At 44.2% G+C, this 24988-nt stretch overlaps 1 protein-coding gene across 1 annotated transcript in view; it reads right to left on the bottom strand.

The window, feature by feature from the left end:
* THADA (THADA armadillo repeat containing) overlaps window positions 1-24988 on the bottom strand; it is a 1377633-nt gene that overhangs the window by 892513 nt on the left and 460132 nt on the right. The gene's annotated exons all lie outside the window — the stretch shown is intronic.

Here is a 24988-nt window from a genome sequence, read left to right as displayed (position 1 = left end):
AGGCTGGGGTTGCAAGGGTCTGAGGGAAAGGGACAACAGCCGGTTCGTCGTTATCCAGGCCGGGCGGGCAGTGTGCATAGCAGGTAGGTTGGCCGGCCCGATGAGGAAAGGTGCTCCTCGCGGTCACGGGCCAACAGCTGACAGGGGCAAATTCAGGCCTCAGTTCTCAGGTTTAGCAGCTCTTGTTTGTCCTCTTCATCTTTAGGTCAGTCGAATCTGAAGTTCAGGGTTGATGTGCCACCTAGATACTCAATTTAGAAGAGTTAAGGGGAGTACCGGTTAGTAGCCCCTTTAGGGTGACTACACCCACTGTATGGCCACTTCCTCTGGGAAGTGGGATTAACCCTGACCCTAATAGGCTAAATCTCTACGACACAAGATGGAGGATTCTAAAAAGTGGTGTCCATATCAGCTGCCCCACTTTAGGGGTGAGCACACCTTGTAATCTAACAAATTTTCCTGTCTGTCTTCCCACCAAAAGGTGGGGACGGGACATGGGGATTGGCATCTTACAGTAGCTGGAGAGGCCTGGGTCACATTTCAAAGGTGGCATGGCCTTTAAAGTGTAGTGTAGCTCCTATTTTCCCAATAGGCTCTGCGCATTGGAATAGTACCTACAGCAGTAAAGGCCTAGGCCAGACGTTAACTAGGTCTACTACTGTCGATGCTAGACTTAATTTTTGGGTTTGCCAGCTAAGCTCAGAGTTCGCTAGAAACTTTCTCGAATGTTCAAGGAAGGATGAACTCCCCTGATTAGACAAGAAGGGATTTAGTTTCTGACAACCATAGAACATGACAACTTTGCTCTCCCCTAATCAAGAGTCAATCTCGAGAGTCGTGTGAGCACAAGGCAATTATTTTACTCAGTCAGTACGTGCATTCTTAGTCTCATCAGAATGTAGAGAAAAGGAAGAGACGGGCGTGTTCAATAAAAGATGTTATTTATTGATCAGTCTCTTTTCTCGTACAAGAGAAATGGATCGATATTATTGCAATACTTATAGTTAAGTAAAGTGCATACATTAGAAGCAATAGTATAAAATAATACTGTAAAAACATTGATATGGTTTCTGAGCCATATGATGTTTAAAATGATTAAAATATATTTACATACACATATACATTTGACTAAACGCACTCAACTGGTGTTTCTAAATACGCCTACCCCGTGTACCTGACCTAAGTCTAATGCGTGGGCGGGAATAGAAAGTTACAGTTTAAGTTAAGTTTGTTTTTGCCAAGTGAATAACTAAAGAATTCTCTAGGAGGGGTTATTCAGTTCTGTACCTGGAATTTAGGATGAATGAGGAATGGTATCTCTTTCTCTGCTCTCGATATTCCAGGCTGCCTGCGAGGGCTGCCCAGAAACGCCGGTGCTGGGTCTCTCGGCTTGAGATAGCAGCGCGTCTCTCAGCGCGTCAGGAAGGCGGGGCTGCTGCCTGCGGGGTCTGCTTCTGCTCTCGGCTTCGGCAAGTATGGCTGCTCCGTCTTGTCACCACGCGTGTGTTTGCATAGGGCAAGGTCGGCAATATTTATACCTTAAAGGTGCCGAGATTGACGTAAGGATGGACATAGGTACGTCAATAAAGATGTCATACGACTTGCTCGTTAGCACATTCTTTACTAAAGTTCTCTGTGAAATCAAAACAATGGCCGCACGGATTATCCAGGTTGTCATAGGTTTGATTTGTTATGAGAACGTCGTATGCCTTATCAGGGGCTGGAGGAATGTCGCTTGTCTAATTAGATCTCAAGCGTTATGACCTAATCAGATAACACGTTCCTGTGCCGTAGTGTGACTGCGTCAGATAACGGTATCTGCATCATGGGGGTTTTCTTGCCTCATGGGCTGACTGTTAGTTAACTAGCTAGTAAGTTTAACCAGAATAGGGTCAGGAATAGGGGGATCGAATCAGAACCTATAGAAATACACGACAAAAGCTTCCCGCCCTGGAAGGCAGTTCCTGCTTGGACGAGGTGTGAACACCTCCGCCCAGAGCAGGCTTTGTGCCCGGCCTCTGAGAGCGAAGGAGATGAGGTGTTTGGTACCAAACCCATTGGAGTATAGTGAAGCCATTATGCAGCTGGGGAACTCGTAATAACGAGCGTCCAGCCCATGTACTCGTTATGGTTTCCCTGTGCACTGGTAATATCTAAGGTTGAACTTAGGTTTATCCACTCTTAACGATATGCCCTTGCATCATACTGCATCCAAGGCCTGCAGTAGGGATGTCTTACCTATGCCTCATGCAGTGCTGGCAGGAATGGTACATAGAGATGTGTGCCATGTCGACACTTCGGTTTTCTCTGCAGCAAGAACCGCAGGCCGTAATGCAAGTTTGCATGATCTTGGTGAGGGGTTCTTACGGCGGCACAATTTTCGCTGCAGCCCTAGTGGACGCTCTTTACTCTCAATGACCTAGGTACCAGAGGTACCATTTACTAGGGACTTACAGTGGTGCTGAAGTTGTGCCAAATGTGGAACAATCGTACAGTTTAGGGAAAGAACATTGGTGCTGGGAACCTGGTTAGCAGGAACCCAGCACATTTTCAGTCAAAATTCCATCAGATACCATGAAAAAAGTGGGGGTTAGCCATGTCAAAGGGAGCACTTTCCTACACACACCATATGCCTCCCCCATTATTTCTTGATTTGTTCTAGTCCACTTATGTTTTGTATGGTTACCTACTAATAGAGTCTGTAAATTAGGGATTTTTTCTTAATTATCATCATTCTAATGCTCCTCTATTTACAGATATCATATTAAGGGCTTATCAAGGTCCATAATCTCCACAGTACCACGTCCTATTCTAATATTTTGGTGCAAGGGCAGGTATGGGTTTTTCACTTTTTCTATTGTCAGATTTTTCCTGTGCACTCAGCTACGGGATGGTTAGACTGGTTATTTTTTAAATTGAACTAGTTAGTTCATTTCCATAAACCGTTATAAGATCTATAAGTAATTATGATTTCACTTTAGGAAACAGATAGATGACATTTCTAATATTTTTGGATTCTTTCACCAGCATATGGGTTTCTCTTGTACAATTAGTTGTTGTAGCCTGGGTGGAGAACATGCAGAGTGTGCATGACGGTTTGGCCAGGCCAAAACGGCCCGACCAAACCATCATGCGCACTTTAGAGTGCAGCAACCACTGCTGTTCCCTAAATCTACCGATACAAGCCATAAAATGATAATAGCTTATGATATTATCATTTTATTTTTCTTTTACACTGCTCCGCGAGCAGTGGGGCGACGCTATTCCGCCTTAGCAGAGGAGCCGCCACTGAGTTATATAGGCTTCTTTGAGAGGTGGAGTGATATAGGCTAAAATTAAGTCAAGACACAGCTGGGCTGCTTTGTTTTGCACTCGCTGAAGTTTCAAGAACTCTTTTCTTGGCCACCAGTAAATAAGTCTTAACAAACCCAAGATCCTGATCAATGCAATTTAGTGTGACAACATAAGTAGCTGGGAGATTCTCGGCTAGATGTGACAGAAGCTGCCATGTTTAGCCACTGCTTTGATTTAGTGACCGAACTATGGGGCATATTACCAACAAGTAGCGATAATTATCGCTAAATAGGCTTAGCGACGATTTTTTTATCGCTGCCTATCTCTGGATATGTTAGCGGAGAAAACATGCTATTAGCAACGTTTTTCTCCATTGTGCTAAAATCTCCAGCGATAGCGGCGAAATGCGAGAATATCGCTGAGAATACAGCGATATTCACGCATTAGCGACGAAATGCTCTTAGCCATGTTATCCACCTCCCATTGGATAACATGGCTAAGAACTGGTCTGAGCAGGCGTTGGTTTTTGGCGATAGTGGGAATATTTCCATCGCTACGCCTGCCTTGCTAATTGGCGATAGCGATGTTAGCGACTGCTTTCAGTCGCTAACAGGTTGGGTACGCCCACTTTGAATGTCATTAGCGATAAATATCGCTGACATGCAAAGCGGACCGCAAACTGCTCGCTATCGCCTAAAAGCTGTCGCTAACATCAGTTAGCGACACCTTGCTAATAGAGCGATAGAATTATCGCCGCTTAGCGGCCGAAAACGGCCGCTAAACCGGCGATAATTGCCTAGCGCCACCCTTGGTAATATGCCCCTTAATTTTTGTAAATAACCATACTATAATTGTTTTACTAATAGAGTTGTGATCAGGGTGTCTCCTGGTGTCTCTGACCAACTGAAATGAAGACTGTGATGGGAGTTGTAGCAAACAGTGAGCATTTCTATCTTTGTACCCTTCAGATAGTACTAACTCTCTTTCATCCAGCTAATAGGTGTTTTTTCAGAGGAAGATATGTTTTCTTTGTGGCAGTATACCTACAAATTGACAGATGTTTACAAACAAATAAACAAACAAACTTGTTCCCTTGCAAAACAAGGCCTCATCAAAATGACCAAAGCATCAGGTGATAGACAATCAAATCCCGCCCCTAACAAACCCCAGCGGCCAAACATGGTGGCACCGATTTTAAACATTTATGACAGGAAAAATAAAATGGCGCTAAAAACACTCCATTTTGCAGCAACAGGTTATCATTGTGCTCAGCTGCAGGAAACCCAGCTCAGAAACATTAAGTTACCACACCTCGACCAGGATAGTACCATGTAAATAAAGGTAATAAATGTAGGTATCAGATATCGAAAACGGCCATTGGCTTGCCCTAAAGAACAACTGAGTGCCAGATGTGAAAATGCAAAAGGTTGAGCTTTTAGCCACATTTCTGAAATTCAGCAGCACACCTGAAAATGTCAAAATGTGTGTTATTGTTGCCAACACAAAATGGAAATAAGCTTGGTGTTAGGTCTGCCTCGGTCAATGCTTATTAAACATAAAACAGAAGGACTAAGGCCGCAGTGGGGTGAGCTGGAATTGGGGCGGAATGCTTACTTCTGAACAATACTCTGCTGGAAAAAGCATTGTGTTCAATGCTCTGTGCTTAAAGGAGCAGGAAACAGCAGAGGGGGTCCCAGTGATGGGGGATGCAGGCAGACCCTGCAGGGCTGACTGCAGAGGGCTGAGTAACCACCAGTAGGGCATCTGCTTGCAAGGGGTTAGGAGACTGCGAGGCACATTCATAGCTACATACGAACGGTCTCTTCTCATACATTCCAATGGGACTTCCTTTGGGTGCCCGGTAACCTAGCTAGGATGCCATGGGCCCTGGTGCAAGCAAGGAAAATGGCCCTTCTGGCAGCTGTGGGGTATTAAAATACAGCAATCTACAGTGTTCAATGGGCCCCTCAATGCTCTAGGCCCAGTGAACTGCACCTGCTACACCAATGGTAGCTACACCCCTACGGGTGCCCTGTAGTGGACACTGGGTAGTACAGTAGATGGGCATGGCGCCCTAAATGGGAGATATTGCCTAGTTCTTTTCATGATGATTTCATTCAAGGAAACCAGAAATAAGGAACGTTATTTCTTCACTATCATGTCTTTCAAGGCAGCATGAACAAAGATGCGACAAACACTATGGTTTTCAAAAGGAGGTTGTCTGTACTGCATGCAAACTTGTTCTCACACTTCCAATTGTGAAATGCAATAAGTGCATATGTTTTAGTAGTTCAAATTCTAATAAAAATGGGGGGGGGCAATCAGCCACTAACTATATACTTCCTAAAGAGAAGTGCTTTCAAGATAAGTAATGCAATTACCACTGAAAAGCATAGCAGTCCTTCAACCAGCCTGCGGTTCTCTCCTATTAAAGTGTGTCAGTCTTGCCAAGAAGTGCTCACACACTCACACTTAGAGTACGACACCCCTACTGAGGAGTTAGAGAACTGTTGATCTGCAGTGGGGCTGCCAAACTGGAAAATGCTGGCATAGATGTGTTTCTGAAATGTAGAGCTCCCATCCATTACACGTAGTACCTGTGTCGCAAAGTGCTGGTCCCATCCCATTAAAGTTATGACCGATACGCTGAGAAGTTCTGGTACTGTTCTAATGAATGTATGACAGCTTGGCTGAGAAATGCAGGTGCTGTGCAATGACTTGGTACGAGGTGTGGGTAATGTGAGATTAGAACATGGGTACCCGCAAACAATTTCCCAGCCCAAAATGTTTGGTCTGTGATTTGCCCAAGGCCGCACTGATGTCAGCAGGGTAGCAGTGTTGGGTTGGATTGGGGGTAAGGAAGCGAAGGAAGCGAAGAATATAAATCTATTGGCTGAATTGCACAATGTGAAACCAGAAACCTGGGATTAATCTCAGCTTCTCCACTTGACCAAATTGTGTGATCCTAGGCAATTGTTTCAATTCTCTTTCCCTCTTTTTTCTTCATTATCACATATAAGATGACCTTGAAATACACAGCATCAAGATATGTACTGTACAAATCCTCCTCCTGTGTTTGACTTAATAAATGATAATGTTGATCATGTACAATAGGAGCCCAGGCATCCCAAAGAGAGCACATAACTGACTTGCCTTATAGTTCACGACTGGCATTGTTGTTAAGGTAGGGCAAACAAATTTCGGTTTGAAAACTACCACTTTTAAAAATACTTCTCAATGTACTGATATAATCTGATGTACTAAACTAAAATGTTAATGAAATTCACTTTTTGAATTTTGAAGAAACTTTATCATATTTTTACTCTTTTGCTGCAATTTACTTGTTCTAAAGTTAAGTGGTGCAGGACACCCTAGTTACTCCCTTTCTTTAACTTTAATTAACCTTTAAACAAGTACATGAGTGTTTAACATCTTTTAAATGGTAGTGATCAGTCGAGTAAACAGAAGCCTTATGTTGCGGTGGACCAGGAGGCCGCATGTAAAGATGAGGGGGAGCATCTAAAGATGAGGGGGGCATGTAAAGATGAGGGGGCGCATGTAAAGATGAGGGGGCGCATGTAAAGATGAGGGGGGCATGTAAAGATGAGGGGGTGCATGTAAAGATGAGGTGGCGCATGTAAAGATGAGGGGGGCGCATGTAAAGATGAGGGGCGCATGTAAAGATGAGGGGGGCGCATGTAAAGAGGAGGGGGCGCATGTAAAGATGAGGGGGCGAATGTAAAGATGAGGGGGCGCATGTAAAGATGAGGGGGCGCATGTAAAGATGAGGGGGCGCATGTAAAGATGAGGGGGCGCATGTAAAGATGAAGGGGGCATGTATAGATGAGGGGGTGCATGTAAAGATGAGGGGGTGCATGTAAAGATGAGGGGGTGCATGTAAAGATGAGGGGGTGCATGTAAAGATAAGGGGGGCATGTAAAGATGAGGGTGCGCATGTAAAGATGAGGTGGCGCATGTAAAGATGAGGGTGCGCATGTAAAGATGAGGGGGCGCATGTAAAGAGGAGGGGGCGCATGTAAAGAGGAGGGGCGTATGTAACGAGGAGGGGGCGCATGTAAAGAGGAGGGGGCGCATGTAAAGATAAGGGGGCGCATGTAAAGAGGAGGGGGCGCATGTAAAGAGGAGGGGGCGCATGTAAAGAGGAGGGGGCGCATGTAAAGAGGAGGGGGCGCATGTAAAGATGAGGGGGCGCATATAAAGATGAGGGGGGCGCATGTAAAGATGAGGGGGGGGCCGCAGCAACAGATATGGGAGGGACGCATGTAAAGATGAGGGGGGCCGCAGGTAAAGATGAGGGGGGCCGCATGTAAAGATGAGGGGGGCCAAAGGTACAGATATGGGAGGGCCGCATGTAGAGTTGAGGGGGGCCGCATGCGCCCCCGAGGCTGAACTTTTATTATAACTGGATTAGAATTTCACTGCAAGAATAGATTATATTAGATTATGGCATGCATTGCTTTTCATCATAAAACTCCTGTGTATTACAATGTTCTACATGGGTGCACGGCTAGAACAGGCTCCAGGAAATGACGTCAGTTAAGTGGGTTGTGAATTGCTTGGTGATGTAATGCAAACAAATCGTTACTTTCTTTTGCTGTACAGAGCAGTTGTTTTCAAGGGTGCTCCTAACAAACATGGTCCTTGAGAATGACTAAGGAATGAGAAATAAATTATCAGTTAAGATAACAAACATGACTAATTGGGAATACAGCAGCAGCTGCTCCAAAGACTCTTTCATCATTACTAATCGCAGTTTTGCAAGAGGAAAACAGATAACGTTTTGGAAAAACAGCTGATAAAACTTTATACAGTACAAAAAAAACTCGAGTTCAGGAATTCGTCCTACACAGCTTCACCTGGACACACCAAAATACATCAATTATTGCAGACGAAACTACATCCGCGTGCACAATCTTAAATTCTTCAAGTTCAGGGTGCGGCACCCAGGTTTCTCATTCGGATAAAAGTTACATTACCCAGTGTATTTTCTATCTCTAGTAACCAACTATCCAAAAACAGCAGTATAAATCACATGCGTGGTTTACTACTCCCAAACTCAATAGAAATGCGTAACTTTAATAATGAACCTAAAATGTTTTGCTTCCTTCAAAAAATCATGCAAGATTTGGGCTGTAGGAATACATAATACAAAGCTGCACCTCTTGCGGATACAAAGTAGGTGATGACTGATGGGGACCCTAATTTTAATTCTAAGATGTTCTTGTTAAAAACTTCCCCAAAACTTATACTGGCTCACGTGAATAAACACTTCACAGGAAACACTTTGTATGTTCATGTATTTTCACACTAGAAACTTTATACAGAGAACAAATCAAAGGTCTGCCAGCAAATCTTACGGAACAACGTCTGGCACTACTTAGACCCACCCTATACTTTAATAAATCCTGCTACAGGAAGCACGTTTATGGGATTTGTGCCACCCATGTTATGGAAAGAGTGGTCCAGTCTCTGGTGTTATGGGGCAATGTCTCAAACTGAAAATAGTTCTGCTTACTGTAAAATACTTCACCTAGTTTGGGTCCGCACTAGCAAAACCCCACCCCATGCGCAAAAGAAGCCATTTTGCAAGATCAGGTGCCCAACAAGGGTGTGGCATCAAACTACTGAGCCACAAGCTAAGCGGTGGCGGGCCTTCATCTGCCCTGTAAGGAGGTTCCTATTGCAGTAGTACTGTGGCAGGAGTGATCTGATCATGGAAGTAGATTTGTGTGTAGCAGGGTTAACGGTCAGCAGAGTCCACTTTTAAGGTGTGTACACGGCAAACCAGGTAAAATGCCTCTTTTGGACATGATTAGCCGCCAATTTTTGCCTGGAAAATGATGTAACTTTGATTGGAAGTGTACAGGGTCCCTGCCAACCAGGTCCCCTGTGCCACAGATCTTTCCTTAAACTGTACCCTTTGTTTCCCAATTGGCACCACTTCAGTATCCCTTGGAAGTCCCTAGTAAATGGTGCCCCTGGTACGAAGGGCAGTGGCAAGGAAGAGGGACTCCCAATGGTAGCAGCATGAATTGTGCCACCCTAGGGTCCCCTCACCAAAGCCATGCACACTGCCATTGCATACTGCGTGCCTTGGTGCAGACAAAACCGAAGAGTCGACACGGCACACATCCCTGTGTGCCATGCCCACAGCCACTGCATGGGATATAGGTCAGACATCCCTACTGCAGGCCTTATAGACCTAAGGAAGGGTGTACTATATCTCCAGCGAGAACATAACTGCCTGAGCAGGTATGCCTCTGCAAAATCCATGTCGATTCTTGGATATTGGAAGTGAACAGGGAAGCCATAGAGAGCACATGGGCTGGACACTCGTCATTATGAGTTCCCTAGCTCTATGATGGCTTCACTGTGTAATGGGATGTTTGGTACCTTACATCTCGTCTTAATAAACCAGCACTGATGCCAGTGTCAGATCTATTATTAATTGCACACAGAGAACCCCTTAGAGGGGTCTCCTGAAACCTACCAATCCTTAGTGTGGTCATATAGAGGTGGGTTTCCTACACTAGCATAAAGTATCATTCGCTTGGCAGGAAGGTTTCCTCCTTGTGAGCCTTGTTAGTCAGTCAGACAGCCCTCAACTTGCTTTTGGTCCATGAAAGAAATCATGGAAAGCAGTATCTTCTAGGAGAGAAAGAGTCAGCTTGGGATGCTTTATCAGCAAATGAACCAGGTCCATCTACAGCTACACTTCGTCAGTTTTGTGTTTTTCGACTGTGCAAGTGCTTAATTTGTAAAACTATAAGTGACAGGGAATGGGGATTTTTTAGGAGATTGTCGTCCACTGCAGGCACCACCCACTACAACCATCAGTGCTGTCATTACCATTCTGTCACTTTCACTGATATGGCACCTATATCAGCCTTATTGCCTTGTACAATTATCCACTGATCGCGGGGGACTGTAAAAATACCAATCCATACATTACATTTTGCCATTTGTTTCAAAGAAGCAGTTTTGCACATCTAGGCTGAGACTGTTAACCCTGTGTTGCTTAATGCTGGGTGTGAGTAGCTAGTCCAGATGCTGATTTTCATCTGCATTTTAGATTGCAGAGTTTATCAAAGAAAACAAAGCAGAGTTGCCAGATTTAAATGGAAAATTACTGGACTAGTTCTTTGCTTATCCTATTTGTTTTGGTTGCAATTCAAAATCTAAATCTAAATCTGGCCATATCAATACCAGACCAGCCACACAATATTGACTGAATCAGCAGGAAGTGAACAGGGCAAGTAGTGCTGGCGTGGCCAACCTGGCTCCATCCTAGTCCGGATTCTTCTCTGTTCAGTTACTGCTCTACGGTGCCAACTCTTTCTGGAGTCATCAAAGTACAGATCACTTGCCATTTTATGTCACAATATAAATGTCCATGCTTAAGATACAATGCAACTAGGGAGCTGTAAGAACCCTTTATCTGAGCATGCTCCTGTGCTAACAGGTTCTGATTTTGACTTTTTGAGTGATCTGGTCAATGTATAATAGTCTACATGGACTAATGTGGTGTAAATGACTTAGCTGGTACTGCAGTTGGAGAATGTTTCCAGTGATACCATTGTGTTCCTATAGCTAAATTCTTTGGTCTCAATGGAAAATTGGCAAACACTTTTTAATTTCCTGTTCTGGCCACACTGAGACTCCCATTATTCATAACTACTTTCTTTTGCTCCCTTGTTTCTCCTAGCAGAGCACATTTTCACCCTTTATGTAAGTGGGAGCTTTCACAAGTCTCATTTCTCTTGTCCCTTTCTCCTTTGATGCCTGTTTCTCACCCTTTCAGCACTCTCTCTCTCCTGATGATGACCCTGACATTCCTGCAGGGATTGAAACTTCACAGGCCCACTATGTTTTGTTCACTGCACTGATGGGCCATGTTATTATTTGCGCCGGGAACCTCTTTTTGGGTATCTGTTGCGCAATATAAATTTAAAAACGAACTAACTATTCCACCGTTTGTTTCTGCTATAACTATACCCCAGGAACCTAGTGATTTTCAGGTTTCCCTTTTTCTGCTGGTATTACAAATTCAGAGTTAAAGCAGGGATGACCAATGCATGGAGTTGCCTCAGGGCATCTTACCTGGTGAGGTGCTTGACTCCGGCGAGTGGGGTAGTGCGGCAACAGGTACTGTGGACTTCTTAGCAGTCCTATTACAATATATTGTAATGACTGGAGAACACAAACTGCATATTCGCTTTAGTAATATTTCACAGATGGACACACTGTCATTGCCTGGACAATTATATATGGGAGAAAGTTCCCACTGCTGTACGTTAGAAGAATATTGTGAGTCACTGGGCAGTTCCATGACCACATAGAGGAATAAGGCCAAAGGCCGGGTTCCATTACACGGTTAGGGAACTCCGAGGTGACTAGCAAAATCCTTTTAACATACTACAGAGGGTATTTTATTCCTTATAATACATGACCACACTATCATCCTTCCCACAAATAACTTGAACCCTTGTTGCGTAGCTCTTTCATATGAAAGAAAGAGTATGTGGGCAAACATGAAGAATAAAAATACAATCTCTAACGCAAAATTCAACACATCAAAAAACGTGCTTAGATATTTGCTGTGAAAAGATATTAGAAACAGTTTAATACAAGTCAGTTATAAATAAAAAAAAAAAGAAAAGGAGCAGTTGAAACTTGCAGAAAATGTCCATTCTTTCTATAATTAGACAAGGAGTGAAGAAAATGAAACAGATTGCCATAAATCTCCTTTCCTCTTGTCAATATAGTGCTAAAAAAATCACAGAAGAATAAAGAAAAGAAAGGGAAAGGTTTCATTTTTCGTTCTGCTGCTTTAATTATGCTCTGTGTCGTGAACTGATGGCTCTGGCAGCTGGCATTGTGACACCAGAAGTCAACTGTAATACGTTATTACAGTGGAGTTCTCATGTAATTCCTTCAGAATCGGCGACAGGGTGTGCCAAAAGTCACCATGATAAATACATTAGACACTGTTTTTTATACAAGGATTGCAGAATCCCATGTATTATAACTGAGCAGCCATATCATTTCTTTATTACAGGTGACTAGTAGGGTTGCCACCTGGACGTTTTTTTTACTGGTATGGCAAGTATTTTACTGTTTAAGCTGGAACGAAAATTTGCAAAATCAGTTCAAGCAAGAATATTTTTCCCTTTATCAATACATACTTTAAACAGTAAATGTAAGAGAAAAGCACTTTGAAATGTGTCCTGCAACTGCTGTAATAATACCTGACTGATAATTAAAGTAAACAAACACAGAAAGGCCATGTTAAAAAGTTAATACAGATAATTTTTTAATAAAGCTCTTAATTATCATGACCAGGGTTTTGCAGAATCGTAAAGCATTAACAAATGGCTGGTATGTTTCTCTGGGACAATCTAATGACTAGATATGTCACAAGTCACCTGTAATGAGTAAATTAGAGACTGTTTTTATACAGAGATTGAAGGCTTGTACGTATGATATGCGAGATAAAGTAACCCCTGCCATGCACTATAAGAATACTTCAAGGCAGTGCGTAGTTTTGCGACCGTATAAGTGAACATCGCTGAATGCGGAGTGTCTCTATAAGGCCATGGAACTCTGAGGTGATTCGCATAGTCCTATAAAGAGGTATTGTATACCATATAACACATGGTAACTACATTACCCACCCCACACACCTTTTTAAACCTTTGTGCCTTGCTGCTTCATATAAACAAGATAGGACACAGTGAACCCGAATGGAGCCTGTACTGCAAAATTAAACACAACAAAAAGCAGTTAGTAATGTGTTGCAAAACATGTTAGAACACGTATAATTTAAGCCAGATCAAAGAATCGAAATGCTCTGAATGAATAGAAACAAGCAGAAAGATTCTGTTTGCTGTAATGATTTATAGCGCAAAACACTAACCATAAATACCTCGTTTCTACTGATCACAGTTTTTTTTTTTAAACTCTTTTTATTGGAAAAGTAAGGCATGGTACATAGATAAGCAATTGTGTGCGATCTGGCAGTTTATGCTACACAATGAATGATTCCATGACACATATGTATCATCAAGGAAAATTGACAGTTCTAATTGCACAGAGTTAGGTCCCACTTGTGATATCTATTCTGGCTCTTGGAGGTTCACAAATTTCTCCCCGATATACACTCCACTGCCCCCAAATTTGTGTCCATTTAATCGGGCACCCCCTGGTTTCGTAGATGGATTTATCTGTCACTATGCACCAGTCCATATCTTTGGCCCAATCTGCTATGTGCAGCGTTTTCTGAGCCCTCCAAAGCCGGGCAATATTCCTCTTAGCGACCATCAGCCCCAATGTGACACATGTTCGTTCCCTGGAGTTCATATCAGTATGGTCCCAAATGTTCAACAAGGCCAACTTAATGTTACAGTGAATCTGTTGCCCCAGCACCTCCTCCATCCGGCGTGCCACCCTCTCCCAATAACTATGGATCACTGCGCACTCCCAGAGAGTATGGATAAAAGTTCCTTCCTGTCCACATTGCCGCACACAACCAACATCTAGGGTGCAACCCATACTAACCTTCAGGGGCCCTAACAAGTAGGATCTGTGAAGAAGCTTTAACTGCACCAGGCGACCTGGAAGGAGATGGCCACCTCCCGAGGGGAGGCCACGGCCGCCTGCCACACCTCATCCTCTAGACCCGCCACATCGTGATCCCATTTTGGATCTCAACCGGGTCAGGGGATCCACCATGTTGTTGTTGAGCTTTTTATAGATGAGGGATATGTCCTTCTCCGTTAGGTCGCTGTCTAAGATCCTGTCTTCGAGTGGGGAGGATTCAGGGAGTACACTGCCCCTAGGAAGTGCCGCCAGCAGGGCATGCCTGATTTGGAGATATCTAAATTATTCCGACAGGGCTAGCTCGTAGTCCTGCTGCAACCAAAGAAAAGGAACCACCTCCCCCGACTTCCATAAATCACCCACCTTGGAGATACCTATAAGGTCCCATCTATCAAAGCCCTTCGAACCGATCAGTCTACCCAATTGTTCGCTGGTCCAGAGCGGCGTGGCCTGTGTGAGTTTGTCCTCCCAGCCACCCTCCACACGTGGACCGCATGTCCGGTCGGGCCGGTCAATGCAGGTCTCAAGAATCGTATGTATAAAGTACCCTCGAAGCCGCCCCCCAGGAGGAGCCACCTGTCAATCTGAAAGGCGGGGTCACCTTGCGGTCTATACATGCATTGATTAATGGCTGCGAGTTGCGAAGCCCAATAGTACTGTTTGATATCCGGAAGCCCGATGCCCCGTCAAACCATCCTAGCGTGAGTTTGTTTGTCGTGATATGGGGTGGTTTACCCTCCAACAGGAGGTCTAGAACAATACAGTAAACTTCCTTGAAATACGAGGTAGCGACAGGGAGTGGGGTGTTCTGCAGTGCATATAAAAGTCTGGGAAGGGACATCCTCTTGAATAGAGCCGGGCGGCCCAAAAGGGTCAGTGGAGGCGATTTCTTGTGTTGGACGTCTGATTTAAGACACGCTAGAGGCGGCAGGAGATTATTATTGTGATAGCTAGATAAATCTTTAGAGACCCAGATCCCCAAGTATTTAAAGTCATCAGCTGCCTCTGCTAGTTGGCAGCCCCGAGGGAGCCGAGGCCGTTCGTCGTAAAGGACGTAAAGCACCGACTCAGACCAATTTATCGAATACCCGGCGAACCTACCAAGCACACAGAATATGTCCAGGACTACATTAAGGGGTGCCGCCGGGAAGGCCAGATATAGCAAGATACCATCCGCATATAGTACCTACTGATCACTGTTAATATTAGAAAAACAGACTACTAAAATGAAAGCTAGTTCTTGTTGTTTAAAGTGCAACTATAATGATGCTATGTGAAGTCATTTGTGATAACTTATTTCAGTTGAGCGGCCACATCATTTTGACACATGACTAGAGACATCACAAATGGATAGTAATGAGGAAATTAGAGACAGTCTTGTATATAGGATTGCAATCTCTCATGTATTATACATATGTAATAAAAACATACTATGTGATCAAGATAATGCAGTTCTGCTCAGGCCTTGATGAAGGAATAGGAAGCATTTTGGTGGAAAATGATGTCTGCCTACGTCGCATGCAGCATGACAGTTCAGCAGGCAGGCATTAGCGGCACATTCCCATGCTCCATTTCCCCCAATTTTTGTCCATTCCCGTCCTACTTCTTGTTTGGGTAGGGTGGGTTTTAGCTCGTACACCTTGAGGACATTCCCTGAAGCTATTTCTGGAGTGTGGTGAGCAGCGGGAGTCCACCTGGCCTCTTTGGGGTATCCACAGCGTTGCTTTCTAGGGAGACTCAGACATACAGACCACATGGCATCCTCTTAACTAATCCAGTGGTGGGCCTTCGCTTAGAGTAGAGCGCTACTGAACACACTGCAGTGGAGATGCGGTCATTTAACAGTAAACTGCTTTGAATTGCCATGTGCTTCTATATTTATTTATTTTGTTTTATATAGCACAACCCTAGCCCAAGGGCATCGGATCACTTTACAGGGATTGCATATACATTGTTTACTGGAGCTATCCATAAGTGGGAAGCAAATAGTAATACAATAAGTAACAGGAAGGAGATAAAAAGTGTGGAGAGGAACCGGGCAGTTTACAGGAGATATGATACAAGTGGGATGCATACAGTAATACAATATATGACAGAGGAATGATATACTGGGGTAGAGGTCGGAATAGGCAGTGTGTTCGTCGGTTGGGATGTGTGGCTGGGCTGGTCGATTTAATTTATGAGGGTGAATTTAGAGTATTGTTGAGAAGAGATATTTTTAAGTTTTTCGCAAAGTGAAGGAAGGATTAGTTGTCGCGAAGTTCCTTTGGAAGGGCGTTCCAAATTCTGGGGCGTTCTCAAAGAAGGATCGGGTGAGAGATTTGGTCGTCTTGAATTTGGGTGGAATAAAGAGAAGAGTGAGCTTCATAGAGATCTCTTTTGGTCCACTTTTTACAAGAATGTTGGCGAGGTAGGTTGGTTGGAGTAGAGGGCTTTGAGGGTTATGCAAGCTGTTTGATTTTTTAATGTGTTTTAATGTATAGAAGGCACTTTTACCTGAGGTGTTGATATGGTCTTTCATGTTCAGACTTTTGTCAAGAGTAAACCCAAGAGATTTAACAGAGTTAGATAAAGATAGTTCACAGTTTAGTGCAGTTAGGTTGTCAAGCCATTTGTGGACATGGTACAGATCACTTTTTGGCTGGATGAGGAGGAGTTCAGTTTTACTTGGGTTGAGTTTTAGATGGGTGTTGAAGAGCCAGGCTTGTATCAAGGACAGAGTGTTGTTAAGATGTTGGATGTCTTGGTGTAGATGTGGGTGTCATCTGCAAAGAGATGGCAGGCAAACCTGGCTTTTTTCAGGATCATTGCAAGAGGTTCCATTAGTTGTTACATAGGGCAGGGGATAGGATTGGACCTTGGGAGACTCCTTGTTTGACTAATGATGCTGTCGATTTGGAATTATTTAGTTTGATTAGGTGATATCTTTCATTCAGGTATGATGCAACCCACGGTGGGACAGTACAACGATGCCAGCATGTTGTGAGAGGGTGTTTAGAATAATGTTGTGGTTGATAGTATCAAAGACTGAGGACAGGTCCAGGAAGATTAGGAGGCAGGCATCACCATTGTCGAGGGATCTGTGTAGGTCATCAGTGATGATCAGGATTGCAGTCTCTGTACTGATGCCTTTCGTAAATCTGAGTTGGAATGTGTCATGTAAATTGAATTTATCAATGTGGTTGTTTAATTGAGAGGACACATTTTTTGATAGTTTTGGCAAGTAGAGCGAGGTTGGTTATAGGTCTGTTATTACTGAGGTCATTGACTTTTTGGTGAGGGGGTAATTTGGACGGTTTCAAGGGAGGCCAACATGGAGCGGCTGGATTTGGACGAGTTGATGATTTAAGTCCAGGTTGGACAGAAGATTTTTGACAAGAGAGGAGGGGAGCGGGTCAGAGAAGTGGGAGGTTGACTTCAATCATAAAAATATTTCAAGGACTTCCTTTTCAGAGAGATTTTCAAACTTGGACCAGGCTGTGCTGTTTTTAGATGTAGGTGATTGATGCTGGTGTTCTGGTTATCTGAGGGGGTGAAATTGAATAGGTCGTCACCAGTTGATGAAGAGGTAGGGGGGGGCATCTTTGGAGCCGGGGTAACCTTTAGTAGAAAGATGAGACGGGATTCAGCGAGAGTTAAATCTTTGTTATTTTACCTGAGAAGAATTTGGCAAACTCTTCACAACGTTTGGTGGAGACAATAGTAGAAGGTTTAGGGATAGAAGAGCAAGACTGCCTTTAGGGTGGTACGACCAGTGCCGCCGCCCCGGGCGCTGACAGGGAGGAGGGACATTGACCTCCTAGGGTTGGGGGTGCCCTGTTTAGCAATAAATTGCGATTTATAATCATCTGCTGCAGAGCTCCTAGGGCTTCGAGCTTTCAGGCGGCAATAAAAAGTCAAGCTAACTCTTGTGATTGCTGCTTCTGCTAGAGACAGAGATGGGAGTTTTGTCTGGTGGCAGTTTTGACTCGCCGTAAAGTTGCACAGGGGGTTAATATGCTTGATGCAAAGAATAGATCTTTTTTAATGTGGATAGCTGAGTGGATTACTAAAGCCAGCCTTTACCAGTGTCTTCACGCAAATTAAATGTAGGTGATAAAGGGGCTATGGAGGGATGAGGGGCACCTTTGCCAGGTGGTGGTGGGTGAACCCGAGGAGGAGGACATGGGGGAGCATCAAAAAAGATTGCCGCTCCGGGTGCCCCCAGCGCTAAAGCGAGCCCTGTGTTAAGGTCTGGGTTGAACCATAATTTGGAAAGGGCAGTTATTGATTTTTTGAGTTTTAAGGGGGTAACAGTGTCAAGACAAGAAGTTCTGTCATTTTTGGTCGTAGTGGGAGGTGAGGTCATCGGTGATGGTAAGTTTGGGTGGGAGGATAATTTTGGAACTGAAAAGGGATTCTAACTCCGATTTTTGGGATTTGGTGTATGTTTCTCATCCAATGCTTCTGAAGATGGGTTCAGGTGAGGCGCTTAGGTTGTTTGAGGTTGAGATCGAAAATAATTAGATGATGGTCAGACCAGTCAATGGGAAGGATAGATTGGACGGATATGGCACTGTGGTAAGTGATGACAGCGTTAAGGGCAGAACCATTGTTTTGGGTTTGCTTTTTACATTGTTGAGTGAGATCCTTCGATTCAAGGAGGGTGGATAGGGCATGCACTGTTCTGTCTGCATCATTCAGGTGAAAGTTTAGGTCTCCTAGTACAATGTCTGTCGAATCCATCAAGGAGTTGAGTGTTATAAGGTCTGTTAGTTCTTCTAGTAATTTACATTTTTCACCTGGAGGGCGATAGATGTTGAGGAGTTTCAAGGGTTTGATGCCTTTAGAGGGGAGAGTAACTCCTAGGTATTCGAAAGTTGAGTATCTGACTGTGTGGACGGATGTTAGCAAGGGGGCGCTCCTCCGCTATGGCAGAGAAGAGTCGCCCACTGCTTTTAAGCAGTGTGTAGAAGAGAAACATAAAATAATAATAACTTTAAGTCATTATCATTTCGTGCTTCTTGATGTGTCCTGCTGCTTTGCGGGCGGCAGGCGGGTGGGCAGGGCTGCTCTGCTCACGGAGCAGGGCAGGGGAGGAGTGGTTTGCCCACTCCTAAGCGTGCAATGACTGTTTGGTCAGCCCTCTCAGGCAGCCCAAACCAGTCATGCACACTTCCCTGTTCTCCATGCAGGCTGCATTACAGCCTGCATGGAGAACATACCCAGCCCTCCAGCCTCTGGCTTAGCGCCGTGTCACGGCGCTCAGATCAATCACAACGCTGCATTGAAGCATTTTGATTGGCTATGGGGAGGGAGCCTGGCTGCCTGCTTCCTGTAGTCGGAGACAGGAGAGCAGGAGCAGTGAAGCGGTTGATGAGTGATCATTTAGCCAGGTTTCAGTCAGAAAACATATGTTGATTTCATGGAGTAAGATGGTTTCCGCTATTTCAGTGGTGTGCTTGGCTTCTGATCGACAGTTTAGGAGCATGCAATTTAATATGGTTGCTGCTTTCTGTTCAGATTGTGTGAGGTGGATGGAGGTGAGCTGGGTTGTTGACCTGGGAGGGTGATTGGCGGAAGGGATCCAGCTTGTGACGAGGATGACTGGGATTTTGGGGTAAGAGGACTGACTGAGGGTAATGGCATACGAGTTGCTCATGGCTTCCACTTCACTTTGTGACATTTCAGATGTGGCACATCTAGGTTCGAGATGGTATTGCTTGAGATGGATAGGTACCCAGGTGGTAGAGTGTGAGGTGTTTGAGGACAAGTTTGTGGCAGACGTATCAGGAAGTGAACTGGGGTTGGTCTTGAAGTCCTTACGTAGTGAGGTGATTTCTTCCAGTATGGCATTGATTTTGAGTTCCAGGTGGCTGATTGTGGTGCTCAGGGGGAGAAAGTAGGGTAAACTGGTGATCGTCGTAAGCTAGAGTGGGGGTTGTATTTCGATCTAGTCTGATGTAGTAGGACAGAGACTCCTGTGTGGTTGTTTGCGGTGATTGTGTAGGAGATATATGTTTTGAAGGGGGGTGGGAGTTAGGTGGACCTTCTAATGCAATTCAGTATTTAGAGGGAGAGCGCTGGATGAGTGTAGGGCGATGTGGGGGTTGGAGCATGGGTATTGGAGGGTGACGGGTTCGCCTGCGAGGGAATGTTCAGCAATGGTAGGAGGGATAGTAGGTTTGAGGGTGGAGGATAGGTCAGTGTAGAGAGTGGAAGATAGGGTGGTGTGGTGGGTGGGGAAGTGGCGGTCAAAGATGGGAAGGTAATGTTCTGTGGCTTGGATAAGAATATTTCAGTTTTTTTGTAAATGGTTATGAACAGTTCGCCACCAAACCATTGTGATGGGGATATGGCGAGGTTGGATACATATGGGATGTCATTGGCGTTGTATATGTGTAGGTACTGTAGGAAATTAGCTCTCCCTTTTGGGTGGTCTTTTGATGTAGAAAATGAGGCCGCCATGCGTTGCGCTGTGCTAGATGTCTGTAATTAGTGTTTCAGGGTGTTCTTAGAGTCCACTGGTGTGAAGCAACCAGTGAGGACATCTTTTAACCAAGGACACTGAAATTATGCGACAGGGGAGCAGCAAATTCTGCTCTTGGGTTGACTAAATTAAGGGCCAAAAAAAGGCAAGATATGTGGCATAATTCAGCACAGTTTGTGATAGTATTACTTCAATATTTTGTCATCTTTACACATTAGAGACTGAGTTATTAAGGTTTTACCTCATAATACTCGTTCAGCACCTAAATGCATCAATAAGCTTCATAAATCCTAGGTGACCAGTGAACCTTTGCACAGGGCCCACACTGTGCAGCAACACTTTTCGCCGTTTTTTAGTATCCTTTTATTCATTTCCGATAGACACAGCATGCTTTTTTTAATCTTTAAATTATGCAGCAGATGATGGATAATGTGGCAAATGCAAAAAAGCATGCTTATGTGGGAAATACCACTATCACAGAATAGCGTAATTCAAGTGACCTTGCACTTAATAGTCCACAGACCTTGCCCGACCATCGGTATGATCCAAAAAAACACGTTTCAAATGTTTTACGCTGTAAATGAACATGAGAAAAGAGTGGAAGCGCTTCATATACACTTGACATGGAAGAGTGATACTTGCATGCGAAATGAGCTATTGTTGTGACATCAGTGCAAAATGCTGCCTTGAATTCTTCATACTAAGCGTTAAAAAAGTTTCCATTCTGCAAATGCCCTTTAATTACAGCCCTTACTAAGAATTACTGCGACTCAAAAACAAACCTACTGTGACCCCTAGTGGTTAAAATCGAATTCATCTAATTATTTTTATTTTCTACAGCACCACTGACGTTTTAGGCCAAGAACATTCATGGAAACTGGAAAACCTACAGACATCACACTGCACGCTTGGTAACATTTCAAAATGTATGGCAAGACGGCCACCAGACGACCTAAGCTAAAAGGAGACTTCTGAAGAAACAGTCAAACTAAACGGCCTATTTAAAAAAAATCAAATAAATCCATTAATAATTACGATTCTATTCTCACAGTGTCAAACTAGTCCTTAGTAAACTTTTGATCATGCAAAAGCAAAGATTACGTGGGCCCCCAATACTAATTATGCGTCCTTTGTCCATTAAAACACAATTCATCATTCAATTCTCAAATTCCCTTTTGGTCTGAAGTTTACAAAACCTTTCATATCAAATTTTTAACCAACATTCGAGCCGACACGTGTCTAGCGGTGCACAGAATCGCTTTTTCAAGGCTATTAAGAGTTGACAATGCACCAAATCGAAATGTAAAAAAATCATCTATAATGGAATAAGGACACATAATTTGTATTGAAGGCGTCCACGGCTCTTTCACGTAACTAGACTCTGGTGTGAAAACGTGGGTTTTAAAGAGGGAGGGTGGTACTTGGGGCGCCAAGGGCAATGTTTAGGCCTGGGCGGAGTTTGTGGAGTTCCACTTTGTACAGTGACCAAAAAACTCCGCCGTGCGATGCGGAGTTCCGCAAGAGCGCCGAGAGCTTTAGGTCACGCAGTTTGTGTTGATTTTTAGCGCCGGGTGTTTGACCCTCACTGGAAAATCAGCACAAACAGCACCATGTGCAGCACACAATGGTGCTGTTTCTTTCTGCAGCTCGAGTAGATATTCTACACGAGCGGCAGTTTCCTCAACGCGAACGGATGGTTTCTCAACGCGAGCGGTCGTGACCATTCATGACAGCCAGTGTTGAAAAATCTCACTGGGAGGTGGTCTAGCATTGGATTTTCCTCATTGGCCAACTTAAAGTTGGTGAGCACAAGCAAGTTAAAAACTCCGCTTTGCGGAGCGGAGATTTTCGGAACTTTGCATGCTCCATGAAGCACGGAGCGCAGAAAACTCACCAAACAGAGCAGACTTCACCGCCCACGCCTAGCAATAGTTTACTTATACTGCATGCCAAGATTAGAGGGTTTTGACGAGGTTCACCTGAGCTTTAGTGAGGGCTGGTTATTACCTCTACCCAGAAGAACAGAAGTGGGGGAACTATACCAGTGGGTGGGTGCACTTGCCAGGTCGACATGGCAGTAGAGAATGCACGCAGACACTGCAGTGGCAGGTCTGAGACGACTTTGAATGTCTGCTTGTGAGGGTGGCACAATCAGTGCTGCAGGCCCACCAGCAGCATTTGACTTACAGACCCTGGGCACACACAGTGCACTGTACTACGGACTTAGTAGTAAATCAAATAAGCCAATCATGGAAACACCAATCCATAATAACAATTTACACACAGAGCATAGGCACTCTATCACTGATCAGCAGTGATAAAGTGCCCAGAGTCCTAAAACCAACAAAAACAGGGTAAAAAAAACAGGAGCCCACAAGCCAAAAGTCTGGGGATAAACCTGCTGGAAAAGCCAGGTCTAACAGGCGAGAAAACAAAAGACACACAGATGATGGATTTAATCCAGATCTCTTGACTGGGGTGAATGTTTGATGCTCTGCATTCCTTCCATCATATGCGTGTCTTTAGCTTTATCGCCCTAAGTGTGGTGGGAATGCCCAGACGTGGGTCCCAGGCTCACTGTGTAACTGGATTCAAGCTAACTTGACTGATGAGGGGTGATGCCCCAAAACCGGTCCTAGGATGCTTGTTTCCAGTCCAGGGAAGACCTGGCTTGGCAATTCGGGCTTGACTGTTCCCATGAGGAACAGGGTCAAGACTGATTTGCAAACGGCTGGGTCTAAACTGGGGTGGCATGGTGATCAAAAGAACAAGGGATTTAACTCAGATCTCTTGATCCAGGGTGGATGTTTCATTTGCTCTGCATTCCCTCCATCATCTGTGTGTCTTTTGCTTTCTTGCCCTAAGTGCGACGGGTAAGCCCAGAAGTGAATCCCGGGCTCACTGTGACACTGGATTCCTGCTAGCCTGGCTGATGAGGGGTGATGCCCCGAAACTGGTCCCAGGATGCTTGTTTCTGGTCCAGGGAGGACCTGGCCTGGCAGTTCGGGCTGGACTGTTCCCATGGTTACCAGGGTCGAAACTGATTTGAATATGGCTGGGCTTAACTGGAATGGCATGGGGAGCAAAACATCGACGGATTTAGGCCCAGATCTCTGTACTGGGGTGAATGTTTGACATTGATCAGAATTCTGTCAATCAATTGTTCTTTTTGCATTAATTTAATTCTTGGGGCATGATGTATGAGTATTAGGCACAAACCACTAGAACGCTTTGCTTACTGTGATGAAAGAGGAGAGTAAGTAAAAGGGAAGGGAGGGTGCTGCCTGATAGGAAGCTGTGGCACCATCACACAGCACTCAGAGGGAAGGGCACTAGCCCCTCCTAAACCTAGAGAGGCACCACCAGGTATTCGGGACTGTAGATCTCTTCCTCTAAGCACCCACCAGAGCACCTCCTGCTGGCAAAATAAATTAGCATGCTCTGAACACTCTTTGTCAGATTGGTCAGATTTTCAGCTGGGAGGACGGTCTTTACCCTCTCAAAATAATGAGTGGATGCCATCAACGAGTGTCTGCCCTACACTAGTGCCCTGCCTCTATCCTTGCTGCAGCATTGGGAGGTATCAAGAGGATAGCAGAGCAATGCCCTGTTGCCCCTTTTATTATATTTGTATTTGCAATTTTGAAACTGAAAGGGACAATCATTACTTTCTTCTGTTTATGTTCTATTGCTTGGACTCATGGGTGTCAATTCACCAAAATGCCAGGAGTAGCGTAAGTGAGAGCACATACCGTTTGGCCTTAATGGCATCACATGACTCTAGACCCGGTTTTTTCCTGGAAGGCATTTCACATGACCCCACCATCACACTCACACTCTCTTACACTCATTTGTATTCTTTTTCACTGACTTACATTCACTCTTAATCTCACTCATAGATACTCCGACCCAGGTTTACGAACGCCTTACATATCTGTGATGCAAACCTGGTGGCCAGTGTTAGGGTAGGATTTACTTTCCAATGCAAATCCTAATTTTGCTATGCATATCATCCAAAAGTTGAGTAAAATTGCGCACTTCACTGCTTTGCGTTATTGTGCATCAAGTCTGGATTCAATGGGTGCTGCATGAGCGTTCCTCAGCAACCACCAATGGATTTTAGGCAAAGTATGTATATTTTAGTTAATAGAAACCATAACATTTTCTACAAGAAAGCCAATAAAAATATAAAAATCATTGTTACACATAATAATATTAGAAACAACACAATTTCTCACAGTGTCTGATATGATTTTAGCCATATTTGCAGAATATAGTACGAGATATTAGTGCAAATTTTGCTTAAAGAACAATGCAATAAAATTACAGACTAGTACAAATAGCATCACCGCACACATCCACATTTTCTTATTTGCTAAGTCAGCATTAAAATTGTAAACTAATGCAAATGGCATCAACACGTCCAAAATATCTTATTTCCTTAGTCAGCAGCTCAAAAAATAGAAATATCGGTGCACGTTTCGCAAGACAGTACAGAAACAGTGAGCCTGTAGACTAGTGGAGATAATATCATGGTCTCTCCCATTATCTTAAGTTATTCCACCCATGTTTCCATATTGAAGTGCAAATGCAAAGTTTTAAGCT

Source organism: Lissotriton helveticus, chromosome 6 (genome assembly GCF_964261635.1).
Source record: "Lissotriton helveticus chromosome 6, aLisHel1.1, whole genome shotgun sequence".
NCBI classification, from domain to species: domain Eukaryota; kingdom Metazoa; phylum Chordata; class Amphibia; order Caudata; family Salamandridae; genus Lissotriton; species Lissotriton helveticus.
The sequence above is the reverse complement of the archived record's forward strand: the minus strand, read 5'-3'. Positions and strand labels throughout refer to the sequence as shown.